Source organism: Lissotriton vulgaris, unplaced genomic scaffold (assembly GCF_964263255.1).
Source record: "Lissotriton vulgaris unplaced genomic scaffold, aLisVul1.2 SCAFFOLD_1266, whole genome shotgun sequence".
In the NCBI taxonomy this organism is placed as follows: Eukaryota; Metazoa; Chordata; class Amphibia; order Caudata; family Salamandridae; genus Lissotriton; species Lissotriton vulgaris.
This window is the reverse complement of record NW_028249470.1, coordinates 501,030-515,831: the sequence shown is the minus strand read 5'-3', so window position 1 is coordinate 515,831 and position 14,802 is coordinate 501,030.

The following is a 14,802-nucleotide window of genomic DNA, read 5'->3' as shown; positions in this document are numbered from 1 at the left end:
ACAGCCCTCTGAGACTAGGAGCCCGCCCTCTCTATGGCCACTGCGTGGCCTCGGGCAAACGCTTATACTCTAGTCTGCAGGCCACTTGCTCTCTTCCTGGCTTTTGTTTCTTCTTCTCTTCTGTAGTTGGTGTGCCTCTTTCTTTTCTTTCTGTGACACACTCTGTGTCATTGCTGTTTGTGGAGGAAGGTGTGCATTGAGGCAGGGAGGCACTCCTGTTGGATAGCACTGGCTTTCTGATATTTTCCCACTAAGTGGATTAAAATGCGGCGCTATGAATGCGTTTTCTCTGGCACAAATTACGCCTGGTGAAAGAGGTGGTCAGTGGGCAGCTGGTTCTACATGGTTCGAATGAGCAAAGCCTTTTCTTTTTTTATGGTGGGCTAGAGGAGGCGCACATGGCCAGGCGGGTGCTAGAAGGCATTGCATGGCGAAAACATTTGGAAATCACCTGTTCACTTGTGTTGCACCCGCACCTGTAGCCCTGGTCCATAATTGCAGAATAGACCATTGACAGCCTTTATTTCCCGCAGGTGATGGCTTTTAATTTGGCCTGGATGAAATTTGAATTACGCCTGAATAAACAGAGTAATTTTCGTAATTACGCATGACTCTTGTGATGTGAAATTAGGCAATTATGCCAGCTTGAGTACTTAAGAGTAAATTGGGGCAAACATTCTATTGCAGAAGCACAAGAACAAGGAACTCAGGGGCAGATTTACAATAACTGGCGCATCTCTGCATATCAGCAGGGATGCGTCAGTTATTGTGCGTCACGGCTCCGCCACCAAGGATGTGCCGCATTTACAATGCGCCGCACCATGGGGCAAAAATGGACAGATGCGTCACGCATCTGCTGCCGTAAAGGTGGCACATTGCTGAAGTTGCATCGCAAGCGCGACGCAGCTCCAAAAAAGCTCGGGGGTGCCCTATCTTTACAATGTTGCGTCAATCCTTACGCCTACTTCAAGCAGGCGCCGAGTTTTGACGCAGCATTGGCCTTAAAAGTGGCTGAGTGAAATCTTGTAGATTTCACTCAGCCACTTTTTGGAGGCGTTCCTGCGCAGGAACGCCCCCCCCCCCCACTCCCCACCCTGCGCCGGAATACCTACATGTGGTGCAGTGCTTTATAACATGACGCATCTTCCAGATGCGTCACGTTGTAAATACCCCACAGCATGGCGCTGGCTTTTGCGCCGCTGCTGCATCACAAAAGTGACGCAACGGCGGCATAGAAGAGGCGCAAGGGGCTTGTAAATCTGCCCCTAAGAGTTAACAGTTGCTGGCTGCTCATGTTCGTGTCCTCTAGTATTCAGGGCTTTTTACTTAGTACAAAGTGCATCCTCAGTCCCGTTTTGGATGCAAGGGTGGATTTTGCACTAAGAAAATAGCTCTAAATGGTAGATCATGCTACTCCTGTAATTATGCATGGTTACAAGTAAATTTGCAGTAGTTGCTTGTAATTACACTAGATAACCCCACCCCTTCTTTTAATTAACTACTCCCAGATTTCTTGGCTTAACAAAACCCAGAGCCACCCACTGCAAGCCCCACACCTACGTCTAACCCACACCCATCTTTCTACCCTCCCCCACCCATACCTTTCAGATGAACCCATTGAATCGAATCAACTCTCATCTACCTACCCTTGGCTCTCCCACTACCCCCACTTCTACTGCCATCTTAGGCTCCCCTCTCCACCTTGTACCGTATTATCCGGCAAGTTCAAGTTCAAGTTCGGTCATTTGTATAGCGCACTGCTCACCCAGAGGGTCTCAAGGCGCTTGGGGAGGGGGTTAGTTATTTGTCGAATAACCAGGTTTTAAGTTCTTTTCTGAAGTAGATGTGGTTTTGAGTTAGTCGGAGGTGAGTGGGGAGTGAGTTCCAGGTCTTGGCAGCGAGGAAGGAGAAGGATCTGCCCCCCATGGTGGATTTTCGGATGCGCGGGACAGCGGCGAGGGCTTGATTAGACGATCTTAGTTGGCAGGTGGGTTTGTAGAAGGACAGACGAGTGTTGAGGCATTCGGGTCCTAGATTGTAGAGGGCCTTGTGTGCGTGGGTGAGAAGGCAGAATGTAATTCTTTTGTTGACGGGAAGCCAGTGGAGGTCTTTTAGGTGTCCGGTGATGTGATCTTGGTGAGGGATGTCTAATATGAGTCTCGCTGATGCGTTTTGGATGCGTTGTAGTTTTTTCTGTAATTTTGCTGTGAATCCGGCGTATAGTGTGTTACCATAATCCAGTCAACTCGTGACCAGTGCGTGGGTGACAGTTTTTCTTCTCTCGAGGGGGATCCAACGGAAGATCTTTTTGAGAATGCGTAGTACGTTGAAGCAGGAGGATGAGACTGCGTTGACATGTCTGGACATCGAGAGAGAGGAGTCTAGGATAAAACCAAGGTTACGTGCGTGGTCTGTGGGTGTGGGTGCTATGCCCAGAGCGGAAGGCCACCAAGAGTCGTCCCAGGCAGAGGGGGAAGATCCTAATATGAGCACCTCCGTTTTGTCTGAGTTGAGTTTTAGGCAGCTATGTTTCATCCATTCGGCTACTTCTTTCATACCTTCGTGGAGATTGTTTTTGGCGGTGTTGGAGTCTTTGGTGAGGGAAAGGATTAGCTGGGTGTCGTCGGCATAAGAGATGATGTTAAGGGTGTGATGACGCGCGATGGAGGCGTGTGGACTCATGTAAACGTTGAAGAGGGTGGGACTTGAGATACGCCACAGATGACTTCAGTGGCCTCAGAGTTGAATGGGGGAAGTCGGACTCTTTGAGTTCTCCCAGCGAGGAATGAGGTGATCCAGTCCAAGGCTTTTCCTTGTATGCCGAGGTTGCTGAGGCGTTGTATAAGGGTGCTGTGGCAGACTGTGTCGAAGGCGGCGGAGAGGTCGAGTAGAATGAGGGCCACTGTTTCACCGTTGTCCAGTAGTGTTCGGATGTCGTCAGTCGCTGCAATGAGGGCAGTTTCGGTGCTGTGTTTGGCTCGAAATCCGGATTGGGATGGATCGAGGGAGTTGTTGGATTCAAGGAAGGCGGCGAGCTGGCTGTTGACGGCTTTCTCGATGACTTTGGCCGGGAATGGGAGGAGGGATATGGGTCGGTAGTTTTTGAGTTCAGAGGGGTCTGCTGTGGGTTTCTTCAGGAGTACGCTGAGTTCGGCGTGTTGCCAGCTTTCTGGAAAGGTGGCAGAGTTGAACGAGCAGTTGATGACATCCCTGAGATGGGGTGCGATGATGGAGTCCGCTTTGTTGAAGATGTGGTGGGGGCAAGGGTCGTTTGGCGATCCAGAGTGAATTGAGTTCATTAGGCGGATGGTGTCTTCAATGGTGATTGGGTTCCAGGCGTTAAGGTAGTTGGTTGGCGGAGTAGAATCTGAGGGGGGTGGGGAGGGTTGGATGCTGGGAGTATTCTCGAAGCTGTTGTGAATGTCGGCAATTTTGTTGTAGAAGAAGGAGGATAACGCATCGCAGAGGTCTTGGGAGGGAGTGATGTCGTTAGATGCTGCGGTGGGGTTGGTGAATTCTTTGACGATGTTGAAAAGTTCCTTGCTATTGTGAGTGTTGTTGTCGAGACGATCCTTGAATGCTGATTTCTTGGCGGATCGAATCAGTTGGTGGTGTTTGCGGGTGGCTGCCTTGAGGGTGGCCATGTTGTCGGTAGTTGGGTTTTTTCTCCATGTTTTCTCCAGGGTGCGGCATAGCTTCTTGGATTTTTTAAGGTCATCATTGAACCAGGGAGCCTTTTTGCTGGTTGATTTGATCTGGTGTTTTTTCAAGGGTGCTAATTCGTCAGCGCTGTGGGTGATCCATTGTTTGAGATTGGTGGCCGCTTGGTTTGGGTCTGATGAGAGGGTGGGAGGGTTATGGTTGAGTGATGTGAGGAGTTGTTCGGAGGTGATTTTGTTCCAGTTTCTTCGAGGGATAGGTTGTGGGGCAGGATGGTTTGTATCTGAAGTGAACACAGCTGTGGTCCGTCCAGTGGAGAGCTGTGGTGCGATCGAAGGAGATGTGCTTGCTGGAGGTGAAGATGGGGTCGAGCGTGTGTCCGGCTGCGTGGGTGGGGGTGTCAACAAGCTGTTTGAGTCCGAGATTGGCCAGGTTGTCCAGAAGGGTGGTGGTGTTGCTGTCGTGTTTGTTTTCAAGGTGGTAGTTGAAGTCTCCTAATAGGATGTAGTTCTCGGAGGCGAGGGCATGTGGGCTGACGAAGTCCGTGATGTCATCGCTGAATTGAGTGCGGGTACCTGGAGGCCTGTAGATGAGGGTGCCTCTAAGTGTGGTCCTAGGGTCGGTGTGGATCTGAAAGTGGAGATGTTCGGCTGTTGCAAGATTATCGTCGGAGCTGGTCGTGATTTTGATGGTGTTCTTACGGATGATGGCGATGCCTCCTCCTGTTTGATTGGTGCGGACTTTACTGGTAATCTTGTAAGCATTCGGTATGGCTATGGCGATGTCGGGTGCTAATGATGTGTTCATCCATGTTTCTGTAAGGAAGGTGATGTCCGATAATGCAGTGTTGAGTAGGTCCCAGAGTTCAGTTGCATGTCTATGGACCGATCGGGTGTTCAGCAGGATGCACTTTAGGGGGTTAGAGTCGGAATTGTGTGTGGAGGAAGTGGATTTGGTGAGGGTCCTGGAGCAGGTGAACTTGCAGGAGTGGCAGGCGAAGGGACCGTGGGTACTTCCTGGGGTGGATTCGCAGCATTGTGGAGTACGGCTGGGGTTGAGGGCGAGGAGAGTTGCAGCATCATATGAGATTCTAGTGGGCTGGGTATGGCGGGGACCAGGGGGTCTGGCACTGGGCGCGGTCCGGGCGTAGACGGGCTTACCTTTGGCGCACCTTCGGCGCGCATGGGGCGCGATCACTGCCCGTGAGCGCTGCGCGCAAAGGTTTCTGTCATATATGGATGGTGGGAGGGGAGGGGCGAGGGAGGATCAGCTGGGAGGCGGGATCGGGTCATAGGGGACGGGCTCCGAGGCACAACAACAACAACAAAATGGCGGCTGCAGTTAAACAGGCAACAGGAAGGGGTACAGTGAGTAAGTGATAGAAATAAACACCCTGAGAAGCGAGCGCCACCAAAATCGATGTTCCAACTCAGTCAAATGGGGTCAAAGCCACAACAGCGCGTATTCTACTTGCCCTGCGCACAACAATGTAAATAGTGATTGCTAATAATAGTGAGAGTAGGGAAATCGTCAGCAGCGGCTCCAAACACTCTGCAAAGTTTCTAAATAGTAAAGCGCTATTACACGCGGCAGCTGGCAGGCAGGCACTATTAGTTCAGAGCACTCAATGAGGCAAAAGAGTGGTGAGGCGTACAGACAAGCGGCAGCTAGAGGAGTACAAAGTGCGGTAATTAATTAAATTAAATACGCTCTAGCGTTATGTCAAGCTGCAGCTAGAGGAATACACAAGCGCGATAACTAATTAATTAAATACGCTCTAGCATTATGTCAAGCGGCAGCTAGAGGAGTACACAAGCGCGATAATTAATTACTTAAACACGCTCTAGCGTTATGTCAAGCGGCAGCTAGAGGAGTACACAAGCGCGATAATTAATTTATTAAATACGCTCTAGCGTTATGTCAGGCAGCTGTTAGCGGGAGGCACAGAGAAGCAGTTACGATACCAAAAGCAGCAGGCAGCTTGGGGAGCGACTGTCTCTGAGCACGTCAGGCGTCAGGCCGGCAAGCACCCCAACCATCCCACACTCTTTCACAAACGCAACCCCCCTCACTGGACTTCTATCCCTGCCCCTAATTCTTCCAACCGCCCTATCCGTTGCACCAATCCATTGACACGATATGACATACGTACCCTACTACATTCCTACAAATCCGCTCCCACCACCCACATAGCCTCTACGCATCTACCCATCCCCACCATTCAGTCCAACCCTCACACGCACCCCCCCAAAATAACTCACCTCTGTCCACTCACCTTCCTATCCCTACCATCCTCTCCAACCCCCACAGACCCCCCCCACTCAAAATATTAGAGGTACCATCTCCAACAATCTGAAAACAGTCACCCTCACATTGGACCCAGCCACCTCCCTTCTTAGCCCACGGCTCAAATGCACACTACTTAACTGCAGATCTGCCCCAAGACACGCCTATGACATAGCTGACATCATTATCGCACATGAATTAGACCTTACCATACTCACCGAAACCTGGTTAACTGAATCCTCATCCCCCCTCATCGACATTCTAGTTCCCCCTAACTATCACATCATCAGATTAGATAGGACCGGCAAAACAGGAGGTGGGATAGCATGTATTTTTTCGCAGTAGCCTTTCAGTAACCAAAGCCATCTCCCCTACCTTCTCCGCGTGTGAACAGTTCTGCCTCGATATCAACAGCGAGGGCAATCCAGTGTGCTCTCTATATATTATCTACCACCCACCAGGGGACAACCTCGTCTTCACTGAACACCTCATGGACACGATCACAACTAATTCGGGTCGACAAAACACACAAATATTCCTTGGTGACTTCAACCTTCATTGGAATGATCAGAATGACTCAGTGGTTAACAGTCTCAAAAACTTCCTCAAAACGTTAGACCTAACCCAAATCTGCAACAGCCCTACTCATGGCAAAGGCTCTATCCTTGACCTCATTATCTCCAAAGATCACACCACCCAACTTGACTCAATCCAACCTTGTGACTGGTCCGACCACCACATTATCACATTCTTCATCAATGAACTAGTGAAACTTCACCCAGCCCAATCCACCAAACCCAAGGTATGGAAAAGAGACTTGAGGAAGCTCAATCCCATCTCCTCACCTTCCCCCAGCTACAAACTACTCATACCCCCCATGGCAACGACGACGTCCAGGCCCTTACCTAGCACTACCTCAACTCAATGACTACGATAATCAACGAGGTTGCTCCCCCTCAGCTAAAGAGATTCTCCTCCAAAAGCTCAAAGCTGTGGTATGACGGTCTGCTTAACAAAGATAGACGAGACATGAGACTAGCAGAACACAATTGGAGATCCACCCCTTCTGCTATGCACCTCAACACTCTGAAGAAAAAAAGAAATGCCTACTTCAGAAAAATCAAACGAACAAAAGCAAACTTCTTTAGCCAGCTACTAGATCAAGCAAAAACACGACCAAAAAAGCTATTTGAACTAATCAAAACTCAATCCAAAGATGAACCACAGCGAGTACACAGTACAACCAGCACGCTCCCATCCTGTGAAGAATTTTCTTCCTTCTTCAACACAAAAACAATCAACATCAAGAAAGATCTCACGGATCTAAACCTATTTTCTAACCCCAGCAGCATAACACCCACCAAACTAAAAAACAATGCTTCCTGGGAATCCTTTGAGACTTACACGGAAGTCTCTATAGGCAAGATCCTAAGTACCCTGAAGCCCAATAACCACCTCTCGGATCCTCTACCTGCAAACGCCGTAAAGGACCTCAGCCCTTGGCTTCTCCCGCTTTGGAACAAAATCATTAACAGTTCTCTTCAACAAGGATCTATCCCAGATTCCCTCAAAGTGGGACAAGTATCACCCATACTTAAGAAACCCACAGCTGACCCTACTGACCTCAACAACTACCGCCCCATCACTAATATCCCCACCTTAGCCAAACTGTTAGAAAAATGTGTCCACCTCCAACTGACTAAACACATCAATCATTTTGACCTCCTCAACCAACACCAATCCGGCTTCTGTGCAGGACACAGCACAGAATCAGCCATGACTCACATTATTGATGACGCACTCCAAATTCTAGACCAAAACGGCACCTGCCTTCTCATCCTACTTGACCTCTCATCTGCATTTGACACCGTCAAACACGAGAACCTACTTGATCTCTTGAATACCAAAATGGGCATCTCTGGGACAGTACTCAAATGGTTCACCTCCTTCCTTCATAATCGGACCCAGAAATTCAAAATTAATAACGCCACTGAGGACACCATCCGCCTGATGAATTCCATCCACTCTGGATCCCCCACAGACCCATGCCCCCAACACATCTTCAACAAAGCAGACTCCGTCATAGCTCCGCACCTCCGAGACGTCATCAACTGCTCCCTCAACTCCGCTACCTTCCCAGAAGACTGGAAACACGCTGAACTCACCGCCCTTCTGAAAAAACCAACAGCAGACCCCACCGAACTCAAAAACTACCGCCCCATCTCACTTCTTCCATTCCCGGCCAAAGTCATCGAGAAAGCTGTCAACAACCAGCTCTCCGCCTTCCTCGAAGCCAACAAATCACTCGACCCCTCACAATCTGGCTTCCGAGCCAAACACAGCACTGAGACCGCACTCATCGCAGCAACAGACGACATTCGAACTCTACTGGACAATGGAGACACAGTCGCCCTCATCCTCCTCGACCTCTCTGCAGCCTTCGACACAGTCTGCCACAGCACCCTTTTACAACGCCTCAGAAACATCGGAATCCAAGGAAAGGCACTGGAATGGATCACCTCGTTCCTCACCGGAAGAACCCAGAGAGTCCGCCTCCCACCATTCAAGTCCGAGGCCTCTGAAATCATCTGCGGCGTACCACAAGGATCCTCACTCAGTCCCACCCTCTTCAACGTATACATGAGCCCCCTCGCGGCCATCGCCCGCCAACACAACCTCAACATCATCTCTTACGCGGATGACACTCAACTGATCCTATCTCTCACCAAGGACCCCAGCACCGCCAAAACTAACCTACACGAAGGAATGAAAGAAGTCGCCGAATGGATGAAACAAAGCCGTCTGAAACTGAACTCAGACAAAACAGAAGTCCTCATCTTAGGTAAATCACCCTCTGCATGGGACGACTCCTGGTGGCCGGAAGCCCTCGGAAATGCACCCATCCCGACAGACCACGCACGGAACCTTGGCGTCATCCTGGATTCTTCACTCTCAATGAACAGACAAGTCAGCGCCGTATCCTCTTCCTGCTTTAACATTCTTCGCATGCTCAGAAAAACATTTCGCTGGATCCCCCCCGAAACAAGGAAAACAGTCACCCACGCTCTAGTCACGAGCCGACTGGACTACGGAAACACCCTCTACGCAGGTACCACCGCTAAACTCCAGAAGAAACTACAACGAATACAAAACGCCTCAGCCAGGCTCATATTAGACATCCCACGCAACGAACACATCTCTGGTCACCTTAAAGACCTCCACTGGCTACCCGTCAATAAGAGGATTACTTTCCGACTGCTTACCCACGCACACAAATCACTCTACGACATTGGACCAGATTGCCTCAACTCTCGACTGTCCTTCTACACCCCCTCCCGCCAACTGCGCTCTTCCAGCCAAGCCTTCGCCACTGTACCTCGCATCAACAAGACCACCATGGGAGGCAGATCCTTCTCATACCTGGCTGCCAAAACATGGAACTCACTCCCCGCTTACCTTCGCCTCACCCAGAATCACCTAGCGTTCAGAAAGCAGCTTAAAACGTGGATATTTGACAAATAATCCACCTCCCCTTCCTAAGCGCCTTGAAACCCTCTGGGTATGTAGTGCGCTATATAAGTGTTATGACTTGGCTTGACTTGACCTGTTCCAGTTACACTTGGTGTCCCGCAAGGTTCCTCCCTATCACCGACTTTGTTCAACCTAGTCATGGACCCACTCACCGCACTGCTTCATACCTCTAATGTGCAATTCCACATGTATGCGGATGATACCCAACTCTACCTAAAACTACAATCCCCTGAAGACCTCAAACTTCTCAACTCCACACTTAAAGACACACAATCATGGCTGGCAGGGAAACATCTCAAACTCAATGCCCTAAAAACTGAATTCCTCCTAATAGCACCCCCGCCAAAATCCCCATCGCCCAGGACTGGCTGAAACACCTCACTGCCTTCAATCGCCAACCTATCATTGTGGACTCAGCCAAATCCTTAGGCATCACCCTCGACTCCAATCTCAATATGCAACGACATATTAGCAATGCAACCAAGGGAGCTAATTTCCAAATCAATACTCTGAGAAAGCTGAAACCCTTCCTCCCAGCCAACGCCTTCAGAACTGCTGTTCAAGCACTAGTAATCCCTCGGATTGACTATGGAAATACCGCCCTCTGAGGCCTCCCACTATCAACAACCGCACCATTAAGAGCCTCCATCCAATGCTGCAGCTAGGCTCATAACCGGATCAAAAAGACGCTCCCATATCTCTCCAGACTTAAAATCTCTGAATTGGCTACCGCTAGAAGCCAGAATACACCTGAAAATTGCATGCATCACTCACAAAGCCTTACATCACAGCTCGCCCAGCTACATTGCTCAAAAATTGACACTCTCAGGAGGCTCAAGAACCACAAGAAGCACAGGCACTCTCCTTTTGAAACCACAAAAATTCCACAAGAAAAAAACTTACAAGCGTTCATTCTCAGGGATGGCCCCCAGGATCTGGAATGCCCTCCCGCCAGAAACGAGACTCATCTCATCCACTGCCTCCTTCAAAAAAGAAGTCAAAGCTATCCTCATGGCTAAATTCACCTGAACGTTAACTATGCATTCTCTGTTTTCCCTTTGCCTCCCCCTTGTATTTCAGTGCCTCAATCGACCGCACAATCACACCCTACTACCTGGGATTGTGCGCTCCCTGAACTAATCGCCTACTTATTCCCTTCTTTTTCTTCTGTTGTGTTCTCCTTCCCTATGTATCCACGATTTGCCTGATTTTTTTTTCTTTACTGCAATCTCCTTTAATATGTATGTAAAGCGCTCTGATATCTGCAAGGATCGTGTTCGCGCTGTACAAAACTTTGAAAATAAAATAAATAAATAAATTCTAGGTGGAGCTGTCTCTACCAGAGCCTTCTTTTCATAATTCAGACTCCCCTAAGATTTTAAAGTTATCACGTCCTGGAGTGCACAGGAGATGCTCGTTGTTAAATGAGCTAAAGAATGATGATGGATTAAACCCAGACCAGTTGACTGGGGAGCGTGCTTGCAATGTTCAACACTCCATCCATCATCCCCTTTGGTTTTGCTTTGTTCACCCTAAGTTGGCAGGGTATGTCCAGACGTGGGTCCCTTGCTCACTTTGCCACTAGATTCAAGATAGCCTGGCTGATGAGGGCTGTGAGCCCGAAACCGGTCCCAGGATGCTTATTTCCGGTCCAGGGAAGACATGGCTTGGCAGTTCAGGCTAAGCTGTTCCCATGAGGCACAGGGTCAGACTGATTTGCATATGGCCATGTCAGAACACGGATGGCGGAGTGAGTTATAGAATGATGATGGATTAAACTCAGATCAGTTGACTGGGTGCATGCTTTCAATGTTCAACACTCCGTCCATCATCCCCTTTGGTTTTGATTTGCTAATATAATGTCACCTTGAGACCTGCCCTTGATATTACCCAGAGTCCCTCAGAGCAAGGCTTCAGGCTGTGGTCTGCTGCACCTTTTTGGAGAGATACACCAGGGCTTCCAGAGCAGAGCTATTTGTGTATAGCATAAACCATAATACATCAAATGTGGGCCAAACATATGCCGGGCCATTGTCTGTCACAGAAGAATCCTCACCAAGTCAACCCTCACCTGCCTGCTCTCTCACCTGGGTTGACTTCTGTGAGAATGAGTCTGTAGGCAAGTGTCCAACAAGGTGTGCTTGGAAGAAGCAACCCCAGCCAGGCACTTGCCCACCCTGGGTTCACTCCCATGTCCTCCACTCACCTCACAAAATCAGATCTAAGAGGTGCTAAATGTTGCTGTTTGTATTAATGTAGACATGTAAATGTGTGGCCGCTTCTTATGTCATGTAACCAAAAGTCTCCTTAAACAGTAAGTTTTTAAAGTGGCATCTCCAACCTTCCTAACCACATGTAAGGTTAGAAGTGCTCCTATATTTAAACTGCTCGTTGCTACTAAAATAATTTCATTTGGTAAGTACAGGACAAGTCACGGCCGGCATGACTCGCGGGTGAGGGTCAGGAGGTGTCGCGCGGGGGGGGTTAATTTAATTTAAAAAAAATTACACTTACCTTCGCCTCCAGTCCTGCGTCGCATTGCGTCTCCTCACTCCTCTCCACACAGGAAGCAGGCAGCCTCCCTCCCCTCCCCAAAGCCAATCACAATGCTGCAATGGAAGCATTGTGATTGGCTAGGACGCCGACCACACAGGCATCTATGGGGAGGCCATTTTCTCTATGTAGGCTGCCTACATAGAGAAAATGCAGAGTGTGCATGAATGATTTGGGCGGTCCTGTGGATGAACACACAGTCTGCACCCACAACAGTGGGCTAGCCACGCCTCCCCTGCCTGGAGCAGGACCGCTCACCCACCTGCCCCCAACCAAACCCTGCTTTCTGCTTTCTTGCAGTGCGAGAAGCAGCAACATAAAATGGTATTTAAAAAAACATTTAATGTTTCTGCTTCTCGCATTGCAAGAAAGCAGTGAGGCGAGACAGAGCCACTCACACACACAGACAGAGCCACTCACTCACACACACAGAGCCACTCACACACACAGAGCCACTCACACACACAGAGCCACTCACACACACAGAGCCACTCACACACACAGAGCCACACACACACACAGAGCCACTCACACACACACAGAGCCACACACATACACATAGAGCCACTCACACACACAGACAGAGCCACTCACACACACAGACAGAGCCACTCACACACACAGACTGAGCCACTCACACACACAGACAGAGCCACTCACACACACAGACAGAGCCACTCACAGTGCTGCTCACTTTTCAGCAATATCGTCCAACATACCCTGCCTTTACCTATCATTTGTATCACAGGAATGCTCACAACAATTTACAACTCCTCTCAATTTTCAAAAAGGTACAGCTTTCTACTTTTGAATAAAAGGTCTGTGGCAAAGAAAGCGCCCACCTTGAATCAGAATGACGACTCCCTTTGATGCATCACAGCAAAACCAGTCCTGTCCTTTTCTGAGAATCACAGGCATATCACACTCCTTGGCATTACCACCCTCTGCAGAATCAAGGAAAAATCTTGTAGCAGCACATTTTTATGTGAAACAATAAGGGAACCCTGGGCTCTCTAGAGAAGGCATGTTTGGCGTCTCTGACTCTTAGGGGCCAATTGTATGGGGGAACTACGGATTGTGTCTGAGAAAAGGCTTGGTGATCAGCGGGGGGGGGGGTGGCCGGATAGGAGACACGGACAGGTGACATGGCACAAGCACCAGTCACACTGCGGCAGGGCAATACAGACCAGCAGGCTCGGGGGGGGCTGAAACCCTGCAGCGAGGGGCTGGCAGGCTTCAGGACAAGGCGGGTGCCGCGGACCAGCCTAGGGGACTGAGATCCTGGGACCGAGGTCCGAGGACTCACTGGCGCTCCCTGCAGCGGCCGGCACTTGTAGGGGGAGGGACGAGCAGCTGGGGGCGGGGTGGGGTCACCGGGCGGTGATAGCAGGGGCGGAAAAGAACAAACAACAGCAGAGGGCAAAGCTTGCCTTAACTACAAAGTACTACTAAGCCGGCTAAGTAAAGTGAAAAACGGGCACAGACTACTACAAAACAGAAAACTACAAAAATACTACTAAAAACAGGCTATATATGGTGAAAGCGGGCACAGAATAAGGGTTATAGAGCACAATCTACCAGACACAGTGCGGCAGGATGAGGAGACCAGCGGACTCAGGAAGGGCTCGAACCCTGCAGCGAGGGGCTGGCAGGCTTCAGGACGAGGCGAGTGCCGCGGGTTAAGTGGGTTAAGTATAAAGAGGTCAACCCACCAGCACACAGTACAGCGGGGGGGGAGCGGGAAAGGAGACACGGACAGCGGGGGGGGGGGTGGCCGGAAAGGAGACACGGACAGGTGACAAGGCACAAGCACCACTCACACTGCGGCAGGGCAATACAGACCAGCGGGCTCAGGGGGGGCTGGAACCCTGCAGCGAGGGGCTGGCAGGCTTCAGGACAAGGCGAGTGCCGCGGACCAGCCTAGGGGACTGAGATGCTGGGACCGAGGTCCGAGGACTCACTGGCGCTCCCTGCAGCGGCCGGCACTTGTAGGGGGAGGGTCGAGCAGCTGGGAGCAGGGTGGGGTCACCGGGCGGCGATAGCAGGGGCGGAAAAGAACAGACAACAGCAGAGGGCAAGGCTGCCCTTAACTACAAAGTACTACTAAGCAGGCTAAATAAAGTGAAAAACGGGCACAGACTACTACAAAACAGAAAACTACAAAAATACTACTAAAAACAGGCTATATATGGTGAAAGCGGGCACAGAATAAGGGTTATAGAGCACAATCTACCAGACACAGTGTGGCAGGATGAGGAGACCAGCGGGCTCAGGAAGGGCTCGAACCCTGCAGCGAGGGGCTGGCAGGCTTCAGGACGAGGCGAGTGCCGCGGGTTAAGTGGGTTAAGTATGTATAAAGAGGTCAACCCACCAGCACACAGCTACAAAAGGAGAACAGGTGACTGTGTTTTTGACCAGATGGAATCAAATTCAGTGGCATTCACTGCATTCGCTGCAAAGAAAGGCCCCTCAGCAAAACGCCCGGGTTGCAATCTCGGCTCAGCAGCAGGCCGTCGCCGCGGTGACGTGGGCAGCTTGAGTCGCGAGAGGAGGGCGGGAACAAACACGGACAGCGGGAGGGGGGGCGGGAAAAAGACACGGCAGGGAAGAATACAACGGGCCTACCTAATCAGCGGGAGGAGAGCGGAAACAGAGACGGACAGCGGGAGGGGGGGCGGGAAAAAGACAGCGGGAAACGAGGACAGCAGCCTACCATATCTTAAGGAGACTTAAAATGGCGGCCACAAGCTTTTGAAATTTTTCGGAATTTGG